Source organism: Megalopta genalis, unplaced genomic scaffold, assembly GCF_051020955.1.
Source record: "Megalopta genalis isolate 19385.01 unplaced genomic scaffold, iyMegGena1_principal scaffold1572, whole genome shotgun sequence".
Lineage (NCBI taxonomy): Eukaryota > Metazoa > Arthropoda > Insecta > Hymenoptera > Halictidae > Megalopta > Megalopta genalis.
The window spans coordinates 30,001-39,741 of record NW_027477641.1 but is presented as its reverse complement, the minus strand read 5'-3'; the positions used below and the strand labels follow the sequence as shown (position 1 = coordinate 39,741).

Below are 9,741 nucleotides of genomic sequence, written 5' to 3'. Positions count from 1 at the left end.
TAACGTTTTTACATAGGGATTAAGCATTTAGAACGAAATCTAATGTAGGAAAATGGTACTTTACTCTTGATCGGTACGTTGGGACTTTGAAAATATTCGGGCGTACGTGGCGCGCTCGGCGCTTCGAACAGCTCCGGTGTCCCCATTATTTTCGATTTACGGCTAAAATAAATTTTTCTAATTTTTTTCAATAACATATTCCTGCTAAAATAACTTTTTTACATAGGGATTAAGCATTTAGAACGATACATTGTTTAAAATAAGGGCACTTTACTCTTGACATTTTACGGTTTTTTCAATTTTCTGAAAAATCCTATCATTAGATTTTTTTAAAAATACGATATTCTTGCTTAACTAACGTTTCTACATAGGGATTAAGCATTTAGAACGAAATCTAATGTCAGAAAATGGCACTTTACTCTTGACATTTTTCGGTTTTTTCAATTTTCTGGAAAATCCTATCATTAGATTTTTTTAAAAATACGATATTCTTGCTTAACTAACGTTTTTACATAGGGATTAAGCATTTAGAACGAAATCTAATGTAGGAAAATGGTACTTTACTCTTGTTCGGTACGTTGGGACTTTGAAAATATTCGGGCGTTCCAATCGCTCGTCTGTTGCATCATAGCGCGTCTCGGCGCAATCGACCGATTCGCTCGATCCATTATTTTCGATTTACGGCTAAAATAAATTTTTCTAATTTTTTTCAATAACATATTCCTGCTTAAATAACTTTTTTACATAGGGATTAAGCATTTAGAACGATACATTGTTTAAAATAAGGGCACTTTACTCTTGACATTTTACGGTTTTTTCAATTTTCTGAAAAATCCTATCATTAGATTTTTTTAAAAATACGATATTCTTGCTTAACTAACGTTTCTACATAGGGATTAAGCATTTAGAACGAAATCTAATGTCAGAAAATGGCACTTTACTCTTGACATTTTTCGGTTTTTTCAATTTTCTGGAAAATCCTATCATTAGATTTTTTTAAAAATACGATATTCTTGCTTAACTAACGTTTTTACATAGGGATTAAGCATTTAGAACGAAATCTAATGTAGGAAAATGGTACTTTACTCTTGATCGGTACGTTGGGACTTTGAAAATATTCGGGCGTACGCGGCGCGCTCGGCGCTTCGAACAGCTCCGGTGTCCCCATTATTTTCGATTTACGGCTAAAATAAATTTTTCTAATTTTTTTCAATGACATATTCCTGCTAAAATAACTTTTTTACATAGGGATTAAGCATTTAGAACGATACATTGTTTAAAATAAGGGCACTTTACTCTTGACATTTTACGGTTTTTTCAATTTTCTGAAAAATCCTATCATTAGATTTTTTTAAAAATACGATATTCTTGCTTAACTAACGTTTCTACATAGGGATTAAGCATTTAGAACGAAATCTAATGTCAGAAAATGGCACTTTACTCTTGACATTTTTCGGTTTTTTCAATTTTCTGGAAAATCCTATCATTAGATTTTTTTAAAAATACGATATTCTTGCTTAACTAACGTTTTTACATAGGGATTAAGCATTTAGAACGAAATCTAATGTAGGAAAATGGTACTTTACTCTTGTTCGGTACGTTGGGACTTTGAAAATATTCGGGCGTTCCAATCGCTCGTCTGTTGCATCATAGCGCGTCTCGGCGCAATCGACCGATTCGCTCGATCCATTATTTTCGATTTACGGCTAAAATAAATTTTTCTAATTTTTTTCAATAACATATTCCTGCTTAAATAACTTTTTTACATAGGGATTAAGCATTTAGAACGATACATTGTTTAAAATAAGGGCACTTTACTCTTGACATTTTACGGTTTTTTCAATTTTCTGAAAAATCCTATCATTAGATTTTTTTAAAAATACGATATTCTTGCTTAACTAACGTTTCTACATAGGGATTAAGCATTTAGAACGAAATCTAATGTCAGAAAATGGCACTTTACTCTTGACATTTTTCGGTTTTTTCAATTTTCTGGAAAATCCTATCATTAGATTTTTTTAAAAATACGATATTCTTGCTTAACTAACGTTTTTACATAGGGATTAAGCATTTAGAACGAAATCTAATGTAGGAAAATGGTACTTTACTCTTGATCGGTACGTTGGGACTTTGAAAATATTCGGGCGTACGCGGCGCGCTCGGCGCTTCGAACAGCTCCGGTGTCCCCATTATTTTCGATTTACGGCTAAAATAAATTTTTCTAATTTTTTTCAATGACATATTCCTGCTAAAATAACTTTTTTACATAGGGATTAAGCATTTAGAACGATACATTGTTTAAAATAAGGGCACTTTACTCTTGACATTTTACGGTTTTTTCAATTTTCTGAAAAATCCTATCATTAGATTTTTTTAAAAATACGATATTCTTGCTTAACTAACGTTTCTACATAGGGATTAAGCATTTAGAACGAAATCTAATGTCAGAAAATGGCACTTTACTCTTGACATTTTTCGGTTTTTTCAATTTTCTGGAAAATCCTATCATTAGATTTTTTTAAAAATACGATATTCTTGCTTAACTAACGTTTTTACATAGGGATTAAGCATTTAGAACGAAATCTAATGTAGGAAAATGGTACTTTACTCTTGATCGGTACGTTGGGACTTTGAAAATATTCGGGCGTACGCGGCGCGCTCGGCGCTTCGAACAGCTCCGGTGTCCCCATTATTTTCGATTTACGGCTAAAATAAATTTTTCTAATTTTTTTCAATGACATATTCCTGCTAAAATAACTTTTTTACATAGGGATTAAGCATTTAGAACGATACATTGTTTAAAATAAGGGCACTTTACTCTTGACATTTTACGGTTTTTTCAATTTTCTGAAAAATCCTATCATTAGATTTTTTTAAAAATACGATATTCTTGCTTAACTAACGTTTCTACATAGGGATTAAGCATTTAGAACGAAATCTAATGTCAGAAAATGGCACTTTACTCTTGACATTTTTCGGTTTTTTCAATTTTCTGGAAAATCCTATCATTAGATTTTTTTAAAAATACGATATTCTTGCTTAACTAACGTTTTTACATAGGGATTAAGCATTTAGAACGAAATCTAATGTAGGAAAATGGTACTTTACTCTTGTTCGGTACGTTGGGACTTTGAAAATATTCGGGCGTTCCAATCGCTCGTCTGTTGCATCATAGCGCGTCTCGGCGCAATCGACCGATTCGCTCGATCCATTATTTTCGATTTACGGCTAAAATAAATTTTTCTAATTTTTTTCAATAACATATTCCTGCTTAAATAACTTTTTTACATAGGGATTAAGCATTTAGAACGATACATTGTTTAAAATAAGGGCACTTTACTCTTGACATTTTACGGTTTTTTCAATTTTCTGAAAAATCCTATCATTAGATTTTTTTAAAAATACGATATTCTTGCTTAACTAACGTTTCTACATAGGGATTAAGCATTTAGAACGAAATCTAATGTCAGAAAATGGCACTTTACTCTTGACATTTTTCGGTTTTTTCAATTTTCTGGAAAATCCTATCATTAGATTTTTTTAAAAATACGATATTCTTGCTTAACTAACGTTTTTACATAGGGATTAAGCATTTAGAACGAAATCTAATGTAGGAAAATGGTACTTTACTCTTGATCGGTACGTTGGGACTTTGAAAATATTCGGGCGTACGCGGCGCGCTCGGCGCTTCGAACAGCTCCGGTGTCCCCATTATTTTCGATTTACGGCTAAAATAAATTTTTCTAATTTTTTTCAATGACATATTCCTGCTAAAATAACTTTTTTACATAGGGATTAAGCATTTAGAACGATACATTGTTTAAAATAAGGGCACTTTACTCTTGACATTTTACGGTTTTTTCAATTTTCTGAAAAATCCTATCATTAGATTTTTTTAAAAATACGATATTCTTGCTTAACTAACGTTTCTACATAGGGATTAAGCATTTAGAACGAAATCTAATGTCAGAAAATGGCACTTTACTCTTGACATTTTTCGGTTTTTTCAATTTTCTGGAAAATCCTATCATTAGATTTTTTTAAAAATACGATATTCTTGCTTAACTAACGTTTTTACATAGGGATTAAGCATTTAGAACGAGATCTAATGTAGGAAAATGGTACTTTACTCTTGATCGGTACGTTGGGACTTAGAAAATATTCGGCCGTACGCGGCGCGTCTCGGCGCTTCGAACAGCTCCGGTGTCCCCATTATTTTCGATTTACGGCTAAAATAAATTTTTCTAATTTTTTTCAATTACATATTCTTGCTTAGATAACTTTTTTACATAGGGATTAAGCATTTAGAACGACATATTGTTTAAAATAATGGTACTTTACTCTTGTGATTTTTCGGTTTTTTTTGATTATTTTGAAAAATAAATTTTTGTAATTTTTTTAAATACGATATTCGTGATCAGTGAACGATTTCACATATGGATTAAGCATTTAGAATCGTGCGGAAGCGTTATTAAAAAAGTTTACTCGATGCGATGGGACTTTGAAAAGTTTGTGAAAATTTTCATATTGGGAAAAAATGTGTAATTTTTTGTCTAGTTTACGGTAATGTAATTTATTTTAATGTTTACTATAAATTTTTTTTTCGTTCGTTCACGCGCTATGTTACAACAGCACGGCCGGGCGGTCTGTTGCCGCGGCGGTTTACACTCATAAGCGCGCGTGCTATTCGGCCGGCGGCGCCGGCGTCCTTGCCGGCCGTTCGGTATCTATAAGAGATACACGGTCCGTGCGAGGCGGACGGAGCAGAGCGGGTTTTGGGCCAATTCTACGATCTCGGTCGAGAAGCTGTCTCAGAGCTCCTTCGGGGCTTCGGTCCTGACTGTTTCGTGCCGTTTACGTTACGGACTTTTCTCCACACAGCGTGGCCACGGGTCGGTGTCTTTGACCGAATGGCCCATATGTGGCAAGCCCTACGGGGTTGGTTACCCGTATGCACTTTGTATGTATACTCGTACTCACTGAGCAATCGACTCTTCTGTCCGAGCGATGGAAAAATTTTTTAAAATGCATCTGTAAGATTTGGAAGCAAATCGTACCAATTGAAAACTGTGGCTAAAATGAATAGCCCAGTGGAGAGAGAAAACTATCAAAAAACTGATTTTTTAAATCAAGAGGTGTCAGAAATCGAAATGCCTAGCGCGAGCGGAAGAACACGCTTTCTCGCCAGTCCAGCATGTGTCCTGTCCGTTCTTCCTCGGCTTGCCGATTTTGCCCAGATCAGAGGTTTCGTGCTTCCGGCGGTCAGAAGATCAGCGTGAGCGTACGCGCTTCCACGACTATGGCATCACCCATGTACTTTTTCCTTTGAATATATTTGAGTACATAAAAAATATTAAAACATATAGAGAGAACTGTGTCTTGGATCTTAAAAATTTGTCAATAGCGATGATATATTATTACTTAATTTGAAGTATTTGTACGTTTTAGCTGGGACGTACATTTATCTTACAAGATGTTAATAGCGAGACTCTTGAAGATAAAATTATCTTGTGATTTTATGAAGGCAAAGATAGAAACGTACGAAGCTGGCGTACGTAGAAAAATGTGATTTTATGATAGAACAAAAATATAATACGTACGTTTTTGGGCGTACGGTAAAATATCTGTATGGTAGAAAAATGAAAGAAATTGAGCGTTAAAGAAGATATGTTACAAGCGCGGAATGTGGCAAAACTTGTACATATTTGAAAGAGAAAAGTGGTGTGTCGACCTGACATATATATATGAAACAGGCGACGATGGAAAAGGATTTAAATTTTGTCCATTTTATATATACATATTGTATAGTTCCCTGGTTGATCCTGCCAGTAGTCATATGCTTGTCTCAAAGATTAAGCCATGCATGTCTCAGTACATGCCGTATTAAGGTGAAACCGCGAATGGCTCATTAAATCAGTTATGGTTTCTTAGATCGTACTAAAATTTACTTGGATAACTGTGGTAATTCTAGAGCTAATACATGCAAAACAGAGTTCCGACCAGAGATGGTAGGAACGCTTTTATTAGATCAAAACCAATCGGTGGCGGGTGTTTACACTCGTCCATCGTTTGCTTTGGTGACTCTGAATAACTTTGTGCTGATCGCATGGTCTTATAGCACCGGCGACGCATCTTTCAAATGTCTGCCTTATCAACTGTCGATGGTAGGTTCTGCGCCTACCATGGTTGTAACGGGTAACGGGGAATCAGGGTTCGATTCCGGAGAGGGAGCCTGAGAAACGGCTACCACATCCAAGGAAGGCAGCAGGCGCGCAAATTACCCACTCCCGGCACGGGGAGGTAGTGACGAAAAATAACGATACGGGACTCATCCGAGGCCCCGTAATCGGAATGAGTACACTTTAAATCCTTTAACGAGGATCCATTGGAGGGCAAGTCTGGTGCCAGCAGCCGCGGTAATTCCAGCTCCAATAGCGTATATTAAAGTTGTTGCGGTTAAAAAGCTCGTAGTTGAATCTGTGTGTCACAGTGTCGGTTCATCGCTCGCGGTGTTTAACTGGCATTATGTGGTACGTCCTACCGGTGGGCTTTGCTCTTCACGGGGCGGTCCAACTAATATCCCATCGCGGTGCTCTTCACTGAGTGTCGAGGTGGGCCGGTACGTTTACTTTGAACAAATTAGAGTGCTCAAAGCAGGCTACCTTCGCCTGAATACTGTGTGCATGGAATAATGGAATAGGACCTCGGTTCTATTTTGTTGGTTTTCGGAACCCCGAGGTAATGATTAATAGGGACAGATGGGGGCATTCGTATTGCGACGTTAGAGGTGAAATTCTTGGATCGTCGCAAGACGGACAGAAGCGAAAGCATTTGCCAAAAATGTTTTCATTAATCAAGAACGAAAGTTAGAGGTTCGAAGGCGATCAGATACCGCCCTAGTTCTAACCATAAACGATGCCAGCTAGCGATCCGCCGAAGTTCCTACGATGACTCGGCGGGCAGCTTCCGGGAAACCAAAGCTTTTGGGTTCCGGGGGAAGTATGGTTGCAAAGCTGAAACTTAAAGGAATTGACGGAAGGGCACCACCAGGAGTGGAGCCTGCGGCTTAATTTGACTCAACACGGGAAACCTCACCAGGCCCGGACACCGGAAGGATTGACAGATTGATAGCTCTTTCTTGATTCGGTGGGTGGTGGTGCATGGCCGTTCTTAGTTGGTGGAGCGATTTGTCTGGTTAATTCCGATAACGAACGAGACTCTAGCCTGCTAAATAGACGTAATTATGGTATCTCGAAGGCTCTCGGCTTCTGCCGGTGGGGTTTTTACTACCAACGTACAAACAAATCTTCTTAGAGGGACAGGCGGCTTCTAGCCGCACGAGATTGAGCAATAACAGGTCTGTGATGCCCTTAGATGTTCTGGGCCGCACGCGCGCTACACTGAAGGAATCAGCGTGTGTTCCCTGGCCGAAAGGCCCGGGTAACCCGCTGAACCTCCTTCGTGCTAGGGATTGGGGCTTGCAATTATTCCCCATGAACGAGGAATTCCCAGTAAGCGCGAGTCATAAGCTCGCGTTGATTACGTCCCTGCCCTTTGTACACACCGCCCGTCGCTACTACCGATTGAATGATTTAGTGAGGTCTTCGGACTGGTGCGCGGCAATGTTTCGGCATTGCCGATGATGCCGGGAAGATGACCAAACTTGATTATTTAGAGGAAGTAAAAGTCGTAACAAGGTTTCCGTAGGTGAACCTGCGGAAGGATCATTACAATGTTCCAATATATCTCAAAGAGAGAGGAGAGGAGGAGAGAAAATGAATTCGATTAGTTTGTGGATAAGAATTCATATAAAAAAAAAAGATATTGTTGAGCCCGCCAGATCATTCGTGCGTGATTTACACGGCCAGACGTGTGTACTACACGTATTAGGCCTTTGATCTGCGTTGCGTAGGCCACAACAAATCTTTCAAAGAGAGAGAGATATATGTGTTGTTGGGGTTTGTGATTATGAAGGTGCCCCAACGCACAAAAATATATAAAAATGTACAAAGTTGGGATGTGGTGTGGTGGAGAAGAGTTGGGCCCGACCAGATCATTCGTGCGTGATTTACACGGCAGACGTGTGTACTACACGTATTAGGCCTTTGATCTGCGTTGCGTAGGCCATCTTCCTTCCAAGACACACACGTGTTGGGGTTTGTGTGATTTTATGATAGTGCCCCAACACGGAAAAATAAGCGTACGAGAAGAGTTGGGCCCGACCAGATCATTCGTGCGTGATTTATACACGGCCAGACGCGTATTATATTACACGTATTAGGCCTTTGATCTGCGTTGCGTAGGCCATCTTCTCGATAGAGAGAAAGCCAATGTATTCTTTTTTCTTTCTTTACACACACACACACAGTTGTAGTAGGACAGGGAGGGATGCGAGCGTGCTAATCACGCTTCCTCAAGTCTTCGCTGTGGTGTGTAAAAAAAAAAGAAAAAAAGGAATCGTTGGGAAAGTCCAAAGGACGAAAATATCGGGCAGTCTGAAGATAACTTAATGCTCGTTTACATTGGTATCAAGAGAGACCGGCTTGTGTAGCTCGTTTCAATGCTGTGTCGTTGTCATTGACACCCTACTCTGTTGCGCGCTAGTGGCAGCATGAGCGTGGGACGTATATATATATATGACACCCAGCTAGAGCCGGCCGTGAGTCCGTCCGGTGTAAATAACGACGAAAGGAGAGAGAAACTTTTCGAATCCAGTATCGGGTTGATAATTGTCCAGTTTGAATATCCATATCCCCGTCGTTTTTGGAGGTGATATACTCTCTGTGTTTCTTCGATAGAAGGCTTTTCAATGTTCTATTCGCTCCGACCGTCGAACTTGCAAGAAAACAGTGGTTTTGGATTTGCTCGTACATATATATATGGTTTCGACGGAAATATCTCGTTCTTTAAGGGACAATTATGTCGTTGTACGACGACTCCCGAATCTCCTTCGCGCGCTGGTTGGAGCTCTTCGGGTATCGGCTTGTTCCGAAATATAACACAAAAATGTGGTGGATAGCAAATACACATTATATTATATATGAGAGAATAAAAGGGAAAAATTACCCTGAACGGTGGATCACTTGGCTCGTGGGTCGATGAAGAACGCAGCTAATTGCGCGTCAACGTGTGAACTGCAGGACACATGAACATCGACATTTCGAACGCACATTGCGGTCCACGGATACAATTCCTGGACCACGCCTGGCTGAGGGTCGTTTACGTACTTATAAACTGCTTGCGTTGATGGCACTTGTTGCCTATATACGTACGAGCGAATGATGGGCGCTTCGTCGGCGTTTGTCGCGGTCCTATGAATATTGAGAAATTTTACGTACGTCTAACAGTCTTCGAGAGAGATGGAAATCGTGTTCGAACTAGCGTGAGTGTGGAAGGCGGTGTCGTGTGTCGTATATGTTTTATATACGTCCGCCCGTCTGAAACACCGCTTCGAAGCGGTGACAAAATCTTTTTCGGGACGATTCGTATCCGTAGAACTATCGAGATTTCACTGGTACATTTTCAACGCGCTCCCGACGTCGCCTGAAATGAAACGAGATGGGTTTAACCCACGAAAGCGTACTACACGAGTCTGTCCTATGTGAAGACTGTGTACAGAGATCGAACGAACGCATGAAAGAAATTGAACGAAAGAACACATAACCCGCAAAAATATAGAGTAGAATTGTGACCGTTGCTTCGAATTTGAATTTATATGTATATATATATCATAGCCCCAGG

The 9,741-nt window shown here is 39.1% G+C and overlaps 2 non-coding genes across 2 annotated transcripts; both read left to right on the top strand.

Annotated features, from left to right (window-relative positions):
- The first annotated feature begins 5,809 nt into the window (after positions 1-5,809).
- LOC143263780 (small subunit ribosomal RNA) lies at positions 5,810-7,730 on the top strand. The gene has a single exon (XR_013037119.1). It is a non-coding gene; the product is annotated as a small subunit ribosomal RNA (ribosomal RNA).
- Positions 7,731-9,063: 1,333 nt separating this feature from the next.
- On the top strand, positions 9,064-9,218 carry LOC143263776 (5.8S ribosomal RNA). Its single transcript, XR_013037115.1, has one exon. It is a non-coding gene; the product is annotated as a 5.8S ribosomal RNA (ribosomal RNA).
- Positions 9,219-9,741: the final 523 nt, after the last annotated feature.